Genomic DNA, 15,322 nt, shown 5'->3' on the forward strand with positions numbered 1-15,322 from the left:
AGAGGGCAATATGTGCTTCATGCCACACTCGAACACAGTGGCTTCTGAAATATGACATAAAAGGATCTGGTCCCTAGTTACCTCCCCTCTTTCTTGGGATAAAATTATGTACTTTAAATCCTTTTCTCTTGTACTCCAAACCTGGCCTAAATGAAGGAACTGAGGCAGAGGTCTTCCTATTCCTTCCTCATGCTTGGAGTCCCATGGAAGTGACTCTAACCAGATGGAGAAATAGTGGTTCCCCCTACACCTCTACTGCCACACGTAGACAAATGTTCATGCCTGGACCTGTATAAGGAATTCTGACAACTTTGCAAAACAGGCTTGGGATGGTGATGGACTTTTCCCTCTGAGCAGTGAAGTATCACATGGATTCACTATAGATTCCTGGTGCTGTTCAGTCTTTCTTGTAGTGCAGGCGATAGTGTCTTCACAATTGCAGAATTTAAGAACTGTACTTTCTTCCTTTGCTTAGCTGATTAGAAAAATTGAAAAGCGGCCGATGGCTGCAGAAGGCAGACAGCCTGTCAGCCACCAGACGCTTACTCTATTATCGAGCTGTGGCTATGTAGCAAGGGATGAAGCATTCGAATGTACAGACAATGTTTTCTCACTAACAAGGTGCAGAAGAGATCTTAATTCTGTTTAGGCATTTGATTTTCTGTCTTGTCTTCCTGATGCAGTCTCCCAGCAAATGGATCCTGAGAAGAGATGCAAATGGCTCTGAACTCAGGTGTTGAGGCTGAGATGACGAATCTCATTTACTGATGTTATTTCAAGTCCAGTCCTGATGCATTTGGCTATTTCAGTTCATGTTTTCATACTAGTGGAGCTGTGGGATTCTGAGTGCCGTGAAAGGGCTTTTCACTTACAAGAATGTCCGGGAACTTGCATGTCACTTTGAAGGCCAGCTTGCTTGATGTCAGTGAGCATTGCCATTTGCAATTGCCTGCTGAGCCAAGGATACAACTTTATTACTTACTCTAGTAGAGGCACTAGGAGAAGCCCTGATTGCTTTCCAACGGCTTTTACTTGGATTTCTCTAAATGATTTCTTTTGAGCCTGCTTTTGGTATAGCTGTGTTAAAAGGGCTGAGACCCATCCCACCTCCCTGAGGCATTTCAGTTGGGACTAGAGCTGCCCCAGATACAGTGCGCTCCTGTGTTAATGCCAAAGGGCTGAACTGAGAAATGGAGACTCTGTTACACTGGGCAATGTCAGAGGAATGGTTTCACTAGGAGAAGGAACTTGTTACCTAGGTAAATGCAGCAATATTATTTAGCTGCTTAAGCTTTCCTGATCTTGGACAGCTTGCATGCATTTAGCACAGCTCCGCTGCCTCTGCCTGCTTGTCAGAACAGCTTGGAAAGCTGCCCTAGCAACATTTTGTACCTATGGCAGACATGTAATCCACTTGTACAGACTGGGTGAACGCTGAGTGTATTGTTCTTCAATCAAAGAAAGCTTAACAGAATTTTGGATGAAGCTACGGCAGTGGTGGGGTATATGCACGTATCAGCTGATCTAATTAGTGCTAATATTTTGTCAGACATGTTGTCAAAGTCACTTTCCTTCTCAAAGCATTACTAAAAAATAGAAATCCACTTCTGTTGCATTCATTTCGTTTGCTGGATTTGCATCATCTGTAAGCTAAATCTGATGCCTCAGCTGTGCCATTTTAATCTTTGAGGAAAAGCACTGTTCAGCCGTGTGCACACCAAAGCAAGAGAGACATCCATTTGGAACTGATACAGCTGAGGCACTGCTGAAGAATTCTGTATTAATGCTTAGCCTGTCTTAGCCACAGCGTGTCTGGAGGCTGTAAAGCAATGGCCTAGTCGGTCAAGCAGTGGTCTGTTTGAAAATAATGTCCTAAAAGCAGGTACTGCTAAAAAGCAGTTCTGTAACGTTCCAGAATCAGACAGTTGAAGGAGGGACACAAGCTGAATAGGGAGCTCTTCTCCCTCGACCCCTGCTGATGTGATTGTTCAGACTGATCTGTGAGTGAGAGAGACTGTATTGAGAACAAGGTGGAGCTGCTGTTAGACAAAATTCAACTTCCATTGCAGCAAAAATAGCACAGTTGGAATTGAACTTTCCTACCAGCAAAAACCATATTGATCATTGTCTTGAATATAATTGTAAATACCTTTGAGCAGCTGTGAAGGCTCAGTGAAGCAATGGGTACTTGTTTTGCTCTAATGGGAAAATGCAGAAAGTGATATTTGATATCCCTTGAGACTTAAAATGCAACATGAAACTGCAAATAAAGTAATTCCCTCGGAATAGTTACAGTACAGGATTGTCTTTAATTTACAATTAGCAAAAGTGTTCTTTAGTAAAGGCAGTTTTCTGGAGCAGTCTGGTATTCAGCTGAGTTTGCCAGTGTATCCCTACCGTGTGGTGTTACCAAGGTAAAAGCCAGCACGGCAGTGCTGTGCTAGGGCCCCTGCACAAGGCACAGTCACTCGTTTGAACGCTGCTAAAATGAACCCAGCTTAGGGAGGCGTGTAAAGCGATGGCCAAGCTGGGGCCACAACTGCATCGGTTGTAAATGCCTGGAGCTGGGCTACCTTGTGATTGTGTTTTGATGACTGTCGTGTGAGTAAGTGATGAAAAGAGTGGTGGACCAGATAGGTTAAGTCTTCAGTCAGTACTTTCACATGAAGGGGAGTTCCCAAAGCTTTTTTCCTGCAGGAGGAGTTGGGTTGGAATGACCTACTCCTCTCTGAATTTCCTGTCCTTTGTATTTATCATACTCAAATATAATTTGCCAAACAGTAACCCAAGGTCTCGGTATCGGTGTGATACTGTGCTCCAGACTGTTTAAACTTCACTTTTCCATTTTTAGCTGCCCATCTCTTCTCTCTACGGTTCTTTACAACTGATGCCAAGTGACGCCCTATGAGCCATTAGGCAATTTTGAAATAGAAATTTATTGTTGGGATTGATAAGGGACTGTTCTTGCTGCTTTGAATTTTTTTCGACTTCTGATAATGTCAAGAATCAATTCAACTTGGAACCTGGAAATAGCTTGTATGACTGTGGGTAACCTGTTTTAGCTGGCTTTTTGCTTCTGCTTTCTATCTTGTCCCTTTGGGGCAGCTGATGATGGGAACCACAACTGGAAACTGGGAATCACAGTAATATCCATCATCCAGTGACATTCATCTTGCAGAAAGTACCAGGAAGAGTAATGTCAGAAATAAATTCCGTTTCATTTCACCTTAAGGACAGCTGGAAGCTTCATTATGATTTAAAATGACATCTTTTTTTACTGGAATCTTTTTGCACTCTATTCTTTTGTAGTCAGTGGTGGTTTCTTTTGATACAGTCAGTAGTGGTTTCTTCTGATGGTATCGTACCTTATTCTCTGGGATGGGAATGCATTAGGGGATGTGGTATCCCATGGCAGTCAGCTCCAGGTAATAGGCACACTAACTTCGGAAGTCCTTGTTAATTAACAAAGTCTTGCTGCGGAAGCTGAGGAAAGCTGTTCCTATGGATTGTACTGCAGTGCACAGCAGGCCTCTTGCTGGCCCTTACTGCAGTGTGCTGGTGACAGCTGCTGCTGGAGTTGCTTTTCCAAGTTTAGCTTCATGTTCGGGAATGTCATGCATGTGCGTGACATTAAAGCAGCCTGTAGGAGTGACTGCTGAAGGCTACATGCATTGCACCGTTATTCACACTAGAGGTGAGACCTCATGTGAAAGCTGTTTCAGTCAGAGTTAGCCAGGTGAGAGCTGGTGGACTTTTTAACCCTTGCTGGCAGTTTTTGGGCAGAACTGGGAGTTAACAGTGCATGGGGCATGGAAAAATTATAAACCAAGTCTCTGCTATGAACTTGGTAATATCGGTTGTGCTGGTATTGTAGGAGTTACTAGGAGACTATGAAAACACTCAAATGCCTGCACTACGCTGTTGTTCCTTTGCTTGCAGCATCAGCTTGTCTTGCTCAGCTGCCGTTCACCAACTTCAGCTGCTGAATTCCACTACACCTCGAGCTAAGTGCTTGGCTGCCTGTTTTATTTTTCTTGTGTTTGGGTCAACTATAGAAGAGATGTCTGAAGACATGACATATGCAGGAAACAGCGGCACAGATGAATGATGTAAGTTGCATATAAAATCTGAGAGCTGAACCTTTAGCAGGTCACATCATCACAGGGTGCTCGAGGTCTGCTGCAGCCATTTGTATGGCCGTTAGGAAATACCATGGAGTGGGTCTAGAACTTTGGAGACTTGGTGTGATTTGCCTCAAGGTTGCATTTTCTAGTATCTTTTCCTTTCCTGCACCTTCCTGACATAATGCATTGTGCCAGGGCTGCAGTGTCTGCTTTGTAGTGCTGCTCTTAGGAGTGCACTGAATTGCTTTTAATTTGTGTCCTGATGAAAGGTGCCAGACAGGTAGTTCTGGAAGGAGAAGTTACTTTTTAAGTAGGGGAAATTCCCTGTCTATCCCAAAGGCACCCTAGACAGAGAGCTACCCCCAAGTTGTTCTACACGTGTCCTCATTTTCTTGCTTTCTTTCCTGCCTTTCCTTTGTCTGCAGTTGCTTGGGTCTTGTACACTGAACTGACACTCATGAGGTTCTGTGTTTTGTGTGTATAAATTTTTCTTAATACCTGTTCCTCTTTTCCACAATAGTTGTTGTCTCTCTGTCTGCCTCTTTACGGTGGAGTTTCATGTTGCCAAGGCACGTGGCCTGTTTGACTGCTCTGCACTGGAGACTTCATCCAGCCTCACAGTGTGCTGGACACTGGAGACCAGCGGTGGATTTATATGCCTGACGGTGTGACCTCTCTGCTCCTGCCAGGCTGATGCTCAGCTCTGTCTGGTGAGAGGTAGGTGCCATCTGCTGCAGCTGCTTAAGTGGGGTTTGGGAGTGATGGGGAAGACTTCTGACACGTACTGGATTGTCTCCAGTTAATGCTAGTGTCTTTGGGAATACTTGTCTTCTGGGATCTGGCCTAGGATTCCAAAGCTCACTCTGCACAGCATGCTAGAGAGACAGCAGATGGTGATGCCTTCTGTGCCATTCTAATCTGCTGTGAGCTTGGGCCAGTGACCTAGAAGGGATGGGCTCTGGGATGGTTTGCCTGGTGTCTGTGGCAATCTACCCACAGTTGCCCTTCTATTGCTGTGGAGAAAGTCTCATTGAAGAGATTACATGGATTTCACAATGGGTGCTACCTGATACAGTGTTACTGGCCTAAGAGGGAGAGGGTTTAGACTGCTTTGAAACGAGCAGGCTTTGAAGGCAAACCATCTGTGTGTCTGCATAGCTCTAACCTTCCCAACTGCAGCTTAGTTTCTAGTATATACACAAGCTTTCAAAAGCATCTTTGATTAATACATTAAACATCCTGGGGACCTGTCCAAATTCAAACTATTTAATGGCAACTGTCATCACAGAGCTTCTTCCTCCTTTTTTTCCTTCCAGTTTACCCCTCAACTTTCCCCTGGGGCATAAAGCAGAGCTGGCAAGCTTTGGAGAGGCTGGAACAGTGGCAGGTTCTCCTTGCAGCACAACCTGCTGCTGTTGGCATGAAACCTGGAAGTAGATGTCGCTCTGATATGGCTGCAGGATCACGTTACTGCTTGGGTTCATTTGTAGTGTATCAGCCCTTGGCTGCTTATCAGCTTCATGCTTTAAAATGTTGGAGACACAGAGGGAAGGAAGAACAAATACTGCAAAGTGTGTTGCAATAACTGTGTAAAGAACAGCTGGTCACACACAGGAAATAAAACAAGTTGTCTGATCCAGTTAAGCCTCTGGTTGGTTGCCACATCTGCAGTGACTTATAGTGCTAAGGGACATGATTAGGTGTTTAGAAATACTCGCTTGAAAGTCACTAGAGCAGAAGATAAAAGGATTTTGCTAGAATTGCACAGATTCATGCACCTTGTCCCTCTAGATTCTTTTTAGCTGCCCAGGCGCAGGAGTAATGCCTTGTAAGGATGCAAAGCAGCATTGCCCAGAGGCCGCCTCTGTGACTACCCGGAGGTTTAGTTCTGCTTGCTGCAATTGTGCAGGCAGGTTGGGGAGTTGCTGCGTGATGCCTCGGTCTGCGTTATCCCCACAGTGGGTGGTGCAGGCTGGTTTGTGCCAAAGAACAGCCATGAGTCCAGGCCTAGGAACAGGGTTCCCCTTAGCAGTGAAGCCAAGTGGGTACATTTGAATGTCTGTCTGAAACCAGCAGGCTTACAGGTTTGTATGCACATATTAGTGGGTTTCCTCCTTCTTCCATTGAACTCTTTGAACGATTGGGTGGTGGAAAGGAAAAGTGGAGAAGGCACTGCACCTTGGATGGGAGGGGAAAAAAAATCCAAGGCATCCTTGTTTTCTGATGCTCAATCAGTGTAAATCATGATCTGCCAATGCTCTGGCCTATGTACATTAGTTTCGATCTCAACTCACCTCCAAGGTTAAGCACAAAGATGAACACACGGAAAAGATAGATAGCATGCTGAGTAACAAACATGCTTCTGGTAGGGGTATTCAGATCATGCTATCGGACAAAATGTTATTGTCAGTGTTTCTCAGCATATGAATGCTGCTCAGTATAAAGAGCAGCTCGTACTGTTACTGGTGTTGTGATACGGGAACCACTGGTGCAAGTTCTGGTAAACAGCAGCAGAATTGGTGTTAAAGACTAAGGCAAGGAACGAGACTTTGGTTAGGCGTGCAAGATACAGATACTGTAAAACTACATGCTTTTTGTGATTGCCTGTGTCTTCTGACTCAGAAATAGGAAGCTGGATAGTAGCAGTGAAAGAGTTCTGCAATGGATCTCTCTTGTGGGGTCAATAGGCTGTAAGGTCTGTGTTCCACTGCTTGGCAAGGCAGCGACACGGAATGCTGAGAAAGCACGAGGGAGCTGAGCACTGCAGAGCTGAGCTTCAGGGACTTCTCTGCTGGCATACAAGGCGTAGGGCTGGCAGGTTTGTCTGGGTGGTGACAGGAAGGTTGGGATCCGAGAGCAGCAGTGGCTGTGCTGGCTGTTAGATGGCATTTACCTCTGTTACAGCAGTATCCCAGGTTTGAAGGATGGATGCCTTCCTGACAGACCTTGTTCTCCCTGCTTTAACAGGGCTGCATCAAAAGCGAGTTGCCTGCATCTTTCTGGCTATAAAAGATATTGGGGCTGCTGTTTGTACCTACTCAAAGTTTATCTTGTGCTTTTAGTCTCATCACATTAGTAAGTTGTTAGAGCAAGGCACAGAAGAAAAGAGGGGGAGGGGGAGGACTGTGGAAAGAGAAGTAAGTAGGAAACAGCCAGACTTCCATTTCAGCTCTTTAGCTAAAAGTTTTGTGGGCCTGGTAGTTTGGAATGAGCTTCTGATCCATGTGGAGCAGTAGCTGTGTGAGTCGTAGTGCCAGAGGGCTGAGCAGTGCTTCCTGCTGCTGAGGCCTGGACAAACAGACCGGTGGAACTCCTGCCAGCCAGTGGCTTGGAGCGCTTTGTGCTTGCTGCAGGACCTCAGCCAGGTCAGAGCTCACCTGTGCTTTAAGTGGGGACACTGGGAAACTGAATACTATCATGTTGTTTTTCTGTGTTGGGATGTCTAAAACAAATTCAGATCTGGGGGGAAAAAAGTCTCCATGGGCTACTTGAAACATCATCCTCTCTTTTTGGATAAAGCATTTTCACCTGAAAGCATTCACCTTTTCAGTGAAACCCTGTCCCACCAGCCATGGGAACATGACATTTCTGCAGTGACTTAGCTCTCACCGCTGTGCTGATCTCTTGCCAAGCAAATCACCTGCAAGTGGAATTGCCTGGGGTTGGCATCTACCAGGTACAGAGAGAAGGTTTTTCTGTGCTGGCTTTTTTTCTGTTTGACTTTGGGCCAGTGTTAATACTTACTTTTGTGCTTTTTGTAGAGCATACAAACTTATCCCTAGCATTAAAGTATTTCTTGAAGGTCCATATTCAATAATACTTAAGTTTGTATGTTCTACACAAAGCACAAAAGTATCCCTAGAATTTAAAGCATTTCTTGAAGGTCCGTACTCAGTGTTTATGGTGAAATAATCTTTTGGCTACCCTGTTTGACAGGGAAAAGTATAAACATTCTTTAGGATGCCTGCTGTCATCAAACACTCAGCACGCTTCTAACAAGTTATTCAAGTACATCTTTTCCTAAGAAGTTTTAAGAACAGAAGATGCATTAAGAAAATAAAGGAGGTGAAGAGGTAAGGGATTAGTTTATCAAGGAGACTTGGGAGAGAGGTGTTGCTATTAATTGTCATTATTGCTTGTATTGCTGAAGCAAACTCAGAAATCGAATGAGTCCTGTGTGTTAAACTCTCTTTGATGATGAGGCTTGTTTTATTTGCTGTGTTCAAAAAGAAGTTCTGAAGGAATTAAAGCCTAGGAAAATGCTGATGTCTGTCAGTTGTAAATCCTGTTCTTAGGGCTGTTTGCTTGCTGTGTAAGAGTTGTGTGGTTTGAGTCATGCTGCAGGCAAGCATGCTGGAAAGCTAGGTATTTATAGATAATTTGCCAACATGCAAAGTGTCTCCTGTTCAGTCTGTTGTGTGACCATGAAGATCAGGATGAGAGGGCCTGTGGAGTTTCCTAGTGCAAGGATGGGAAGAAGAGAAATCTGCAGATGACGGTGGTGCAGGAAGTGCTAATGGAGAACTCAGTTCAGCAAAGTCCTCCCCAAAGTAGGCAGGACATGTGCCAAGAAGGGAGGGAATAGGGGTAGAAAGCGACTCTACCTAGAAGGTCATTACAGGAGCAGGTGAAGATAATAGTTGTGTACTGAAGAGTTTTGAAGAGAGGAATCTAAGAAGATTCACTTCACTTTCAGCAGTGAAACGAGTTCTTCATGCACTATAAAACTGGAAAGGCTGTAACCTAGTCTGTAGAGTGTGTGGGCCAAAAGATACCTGGAAATTAATTTGTTTTTACAGTAGCATTTTTAGTTTAGAAAGCCCTCTAATCTTCGTCATATCTTTTGCCTGTGATGGGAGTTCACGTTATTTGACTTGTTTGCAAGTTTATTATACCTTAGTCCTATGCTTCCTTGGGATTTTTTGGTGTTTGGAAACTGTAGGCCCAGACCTGATTTCTGTGGAACCCCTGCTACGGAATTAAATGCATCTAGTGATTCTTTACTGTTTGTAATTGTGTTCTGAGAACGCTCTCTTAGCTAGTGTTTAAGACACTGCGTGGGATGCAGGTTGTAGCTTAAGGCACGTAAACTTAGGTGTTCATGTGTAGGCATGTAAGCTACAGCCCAGCATCTTGGCTCTGTTTATAGTCAGTGGAGATCTGTAACGGACAATGAAGCTTATTCCTAAGTATAGAAGCGGAGACAAGGTAGCCTGGAAGCTGAATCCCACCCTTACTGCACATTTTATGTTCTAATTTAATCAAACATCTTGTCATACCAAATCATATGCCTTCCTGGGGTAGGAAGGGCTGTTGAAGAAAGGAGGGAACAGTAAAAATGTGGAAAGTCGTAGCTTTATAAGAAGTGGGAAAAGGTGTGTCAGAAGGGAGAAGGAACATTCCTCTATGTATGACTGAAATTAAGGGGAAAGTGCTGAGATGTATAGAAGAGAAGTCAGGGTTAGAAAAAGGGACTTGAGGGATACACACAGGAGAAACAAACCATAAGAGCCTCAGGGTTGAAGGTGAAGGTACCTTTTGGGGGCAGGTAAGTACTACAATAGCTCTTGATAGCTGTCTTGCAAGTAATCAATTACATTTGGGGTAGAAGCATGGGAGAGCAGAGCAAGAGAAGAGAGGAGACTGCTGGTTATGGGTCTAGGGCTGGTTTAGGGTTTGGAATAGTAATGAGGAAGCTCTGAAGGAGGGGGAATGAACTGCAGCAAGTCATCTGTCATCACACGGTGTGGTTGTGATGAGGGTGGCTTTGTGGTGGGAACATGGAAGTGACAGTCAAGAAGATAACCTGAATTCAATTGCCATCACTGCTTTACATTTACACGGTGACTTAGCTCTCAGCACTGTGCTGCTGCTGTCTCCATGGATAAAAGCAAGCTGACAGGATATTATTTGCTTCTTTGGCAAGAGTGTGATAACTTAGGCCAAGTTGCTTGGACTGCTGTTTCTAGTTGTTACCTATCATTTTGAAGCAGTGATAGAGAATTTGTTAAGTTGCTCAGAACTCCCAAATTAAATTTTAGTCTCAAAACCAAGCCTTGATGGACCTTCACAGCCTCACTGGTTTAACTGGCTTCTTGACTGACCAGACACGGCTCTTTTCAATGAGCTTGGAAGCTTTCACACAGAGTTCTGGCACTGACAACTGACACTGGCTTTGAAACTGCTAATTCAGTTGAGGCAACTTGAGAGTGTGGCCTTGGAAACGCAAGATGGCTGTGTGCAGGAAGGCAGTGAGAAGGGTGGCAGTGTCTTACGCATATACGCTTTCTTGAAGTCACACTTCCAGATACACAACGCGATCAGGCCAATCAAATCGAACATAGCCTTTTGTCTTCCCACCTTCATGCCTGTAAAAGCAGTATCCTTCCATCCCTTCATGACCTGCAGGGTTTGCATTGTTTGTCTGGGCAGTGTTCTTACAGAGCAAACGTGAGGATTCAAGTTCAGGCCTAAATATGTTATTAGCCCTTTATTATAATGCACCACTGTTCTACCCCAGCCTGGAAACCCAGGTTTTAGTCTCTTACTAATGGGCACCCGGTGGTCTGTTGGCTTCTCAGTGGTTTGTTAAAATGAGCAAGCAAATGCTGCCCATCCCACCTAAATGTCACTGTTCACAGGTTTCTTGACTCTCCAAAAGATTTTAAAGGGAGCCCAGAAGTTTAAAAGAGGTTGAAGAAAACCACTTGGTTAAAAAGAGGAGAGGAAGTTTTGGTTCCGTGTTGTGGTCAAGTATCAGAGACACTCAGAGGGCTTGCTTATTTGACACAGCTTGCCCTGTTCTGAAAAGAGTAGGGCTTCATCCTGGGCAGACAGAGTCCCTAAGGAATGTTTGTGTCACACTGAACTCATAGGCAGCTGCTATCCAGAAATGTCCGTGCTTGCTTGATCCCGAGTGGGTAACTAAAATTCCAAATGTCAGGTCAGAGAAAGAGCATCAGGAGTCAACCTGGTCACAGCACTGCTTATGTTCATTAGAAAATGGTTTCCTTTGGGGCATTGCTTGCAGATGTGGTTTCTTTACACACTTACCCAGAGAGGTGTTTTTCAACAGCTTTTCAGTACAAAGGGTAGAATGCAGCTCCTTCCCAGCTGTGCAATACTCCTCTGTAATACTCACTGCATATGCACCCTTCAGACAAGCTGCAGTGCTGTGCATGGTTTGAAATACCATTTATATGCTCGACTGTCTAGGAGGGAAGGGAAGAAGCGTGGTCCCTTTCAGTCTATAATCCTACTTGCAAATAAGAGGGTTAAATCTCACCAGGTCTTTGGCTCCACCTGTGGCTTTCTCTCCTTCTCCATCAGTCTCACAGCAAGCAGCACTGAAATCCCAGTCACAGATTGCTTTTCCTCAACCGCGGGGCCAAGGGCACTGTCCAGATTAGATACAGACAATAACAGTGAATGGGCCTCAGGGCAAGTTTCAGTTCTTTCAATTTTGCCTATGACTTTTCAGCGTGTTCTCAACTTTACCTCTTGTGATTGTATGGCTTGCAAAGGGTGTTGAGCAGACATTCTCATTGTAGCAATTTCATGTCAAGCATTTGTCTCTTGAGCTGAGAATGTCAGGTTCAGGAAGTGCTTTGGTAACATTTGCCTGAGTGATTTTATAGTGAGATATATTTGGATGGTTTTATCTCTCTATTTTTGTTTCTAGTAGACAGCAAGAGACGCTCTCTCAATTTTCAGCTTTATGCCAGAGCAAGATCAGTTATGGGCACTGAGTCAGTCGTAGCTCAAAAAAACCTCTCAGGCTGTATAGATAACTAGAATGAAACCCAGAAATAGTTTTCTAGGAAAAAACTGTCACAGCTGCTTCTGTGAAACTTCATACATAGAAATGAAGACTGAGGATTCCATGTTTTGATTACTTGATTGCAGCACTATCAAATGGATGAGACAGAGCAAACCAGATATAAGAAATTAAGAATGCAGGCAAAAGTTATATTACCTTCAGCTACATGTTGTGTGCATTGAAATGACAGCCTGCCTCTTGATTAATTTTTTTTAACTATCCTTAGGTCATATAACCTTTAAAGAAAGTAAGTTTTAAAAGCTCTTTCAGTGAGCACTCTTCATTCTCTTCTAGATGAACGAAAGCTTCCAATCTAGTTTAGTAATTCTCAGAAATAGAAAAATGGGAAAAAATCATAGGATGCTTTGGCTCAGCTTCTTGGGAAGGTCAGGAGAAGCTTGAGTAGGGTTCATATTCCTGTCATAAGCCCTGGTAGAGGTGGAGCTGCTGCTTGCCCATGGTGCAGCCATGACAGTGGATGTGTCCCTCGGGTGAGGGTGGGAGCTCCCCTCTGTCCTTACAGGTGTCTCTGTGTGGAGTAGTTCCTGCAGGTGTCTGTTCTGACTGGAGGACTCCTTTGGAAAAATACACTCAACCCACTTCCCACTGCCTCAGCATTTGGCTCTGGGGAGCCAGGCTGAGCAGCCCGCAGCCAGCAGCCACATCTGGCCCTTTGGTGCATTCAAAAGTCAGTCTTTGGATGTAGGTTTGTGGGTGCCTCGGGCTTTGTCATGTGGTTACGTTGCTAATGGCTTTCTCGTGTCTGTGGTTGTGATTGCAGGGAATTAATGCAGTTCTCCACTTGGCAACAATTGATTTGTAGATGAAAATGCATCATGCCAATCTTAAGTGTCCTCTTTCAGAGATGAAAGAGGACCCTTTTGTAAATGGTCATTTCTGTAGCGCTTCAGGATCCTGCTTGGGTTGTGCTTGGCAGCAAAGCTGGTTTTGTGTTGGAGGCAAAGGAGTGACAGCCATGTCTGCTGTGGTAGTCACTGTTAAATGGTGCTGCTATTTATTTTCCTGTTGCAGGGACCTTTATTTAAAGCTAATTACAGGTCTACCTGTAATTTCAGCTCTCAAACTATTCCTGACGGTTTCAAAGCAGAAAGGCTGTTTGTCTGGAGCTGGTGAATTATCATCGCACAAGCTCACATGACATGCAAGCTTAAGAAATTAAGTGAAAAAATGGAGCTTGGAGGAGAGGAGCTTGCCTGATTCTAAGACATGTCTCTATGACTGGAGGGTGGGATGTGTGTTATCTGGTCACGTGGACAAGAGATGGAAAGTCTGACCAAAAGGCATGATGAAACTACAGTCACAAAGACCTTAGCATGAGACACAAGACCCTATTCCTACCTTGCAGAAGATCAGCCTAAAGGTGTTAGGAGATAAAGCGATCTTTTCCCTGGACGGCCATCGGTTCAGGACAGACCAGAGCATACCATGAGCATGCATATGCCAGGAGCTTCAATAATTTACATCACAAGATCATCAAAATACTTGTAGATGAATGAGAATATTTTCTTTGTACTTCATACTCAATGTGTTCTCCAGGCTCGTAAGAATTAGCTGTTACGGTGTCACCTTGGTGTGTTCCCAGAGTGTTGGCAGTGACGTCCTTTCTATGGCTTGAGAGCAAACGTTCTTGATGATGGGTGGGACTTGTTCTTCTGTGCAGAAGGCGGAGGTTGAACTGCACAAGTACAGACAACATGAAACGTTCCATCAGTGAGACCCTGTTCCAGCATCTCTAGTCACAGTGGTATTCTGTGGTTATAGGTGTGTGTGCAGAGCACTACAGGAAACAACAAACATTCAGTTCTTCACTGTTAGAAATCATTAAAGTAATGGTGGGCAGCCCTCAGCTGATTCTCGTTCAAGATAATTTTCTTGAGTTTTAAGTTGTGCTGCTGAAAACCCAGTGAAATCTAGACCCAGGGCATTTGTATGTCTTAGTTCCAAAGTCCATCAAGGAAATTCATGGTGACAAAACTTGGGCACAGGTAGATTGGGCAAAATTAGATGGATCTTTGGTCTCCTGGCCAAAGGTATGAGACTTTGAGCACTTGGACCTATGAACAGAAGCAAATGTGGTTCTGTTCTTACTGACGGCTTTGTTGTTATTGCTGTGTTTGTGATAAACCAGTGGCTTCTTTTGCCAGAAGGGTGGTGGTGATGTGATTTCTGTGGTGGGCAACTGATGTTGCAGGGCTGCACAGGGAAATATGTTCAGTGTTTGTGTGCAGTTTGCCTCTAGGCAATGGTGTGGGGTTTTCTTCTTGAACTGCTTTAAGAAGTGTAAACATCTGTTATACTGTGAAAATGCATATAGGAAGTAAACCTGAAATCCTTGTGACCTTCACTTTTTTCCTTGTGTCTGGAAAATTTGTTGCTCATATGGACGTGGTGGTTAAATACCATTTACATCCTACCGTGACAGTAACATAAGTATCATGGCAACAAAATGTGCTCTGGGCATAATAAGGGAACGGTATAAAGGTGGCAAACTTTAGAAAATAACGGATCTTCTGTGCGCTATTTCTGCTTGCTATTGAACTGTTGCAAGGCAATCCATAGCTTTGGAGTCATCGCTTTGGTCGATAGTCGAGAGCCATGCGAGGGCCTGGTGGTAAAAAAAACCAAAAAAAACAGAAAAACAAACAAAAAACCCCAACAAAACAATTCTGTTGGCTCAACCAGCTCCTCATGAGCACTTTGTGCCCTGCTTTCCACTCGCTCTTCGTGACTGTATTGCTACTGGGGAGAAGGGGTATGTGAAAGATGTCTTTGAAAAACAACCCACAAACTTAGTGAAGCTGCAGCTTCTTCCCAGCAGTGAAGTGGGGCAGGTTGTTGGGAGCAGAAGAGGGTTCATTTTGGTTCTCTGCTCTTTTTTTGTTCTTTCAGCAGTCTGGTTTCAATGCATCACTTAGATTATTTCACTCCTGTTGTGACCAGGAACTGGTGCTTCAGTGGCAATCACAAATACTGGATCTTTTCGATCTGTTTGCAGAATAAATTGTGCCTGGTTGAATAGGCAGTATTAGAATTGGTGCTTGGGAGAATCAACTTGAAAATGAAGTTGATTGCATGTGTGAGTATCTGAACAGTCAATTCTTGCTCAGTTTGGACAAAAGCGTATTTTGTTTTCTACTTGGAAGTTCAAAGCACGGAGCCTTGGAGTTCAGCACTAGAGTCACTGAAGCTGCTTCCCCTGCCCCAAGCCCCTGTATGTGTTTTTACCTGGATCTTTTATCCCTGCTTGGAAGCTTGTGGGCTTACAAGTGAGAAATCTAGCCTTATGCTCTGACAGCCCTCTGGGTTTTGAACGGAGCTGAACAAGTCCAGATGCAGAGCATTTTCTTACAGCAGAGGG

The 15,322-nt window shown here is 44.3% G+C and overlaps 1 protein-coding gene across 1 annotated transcript in view; it reads left to right on the forward strand.

Annotated features, from left to right (window-relative positions):
• Window positions 1–15,322, forward strand: part of LOC141927790 (ras-GEF domain-containing family member 1B-like) — a 106,540-nt gene that overhangs the window by 3,100 nt on the left and 88,118 nt on the right. Inside the window, 2 exon segments of the mRNA XM_074835052.1 lie at window positions 3,940–4,109; window positions 4,645–4,841. The gene's annotated coding sequence lies outside the window, so the exon portion shown is untranslated.

The sequence above is a fragment of the Strix aluco genome, chromosome 10, assembly GCF_031877795.1.
Source record: "Strix aluco isolate bStrAlu1 chromosome 10, bStrAlu1.hap1, whole genome shotgun sequence".
In the NCBI taxonomy this organism is placed as follows: domain Eukaryota; kingdom Metazoa; phylum Chordata; class Aves; order Strigiformes; family Strigidae; genus Strix; species Strix aluco.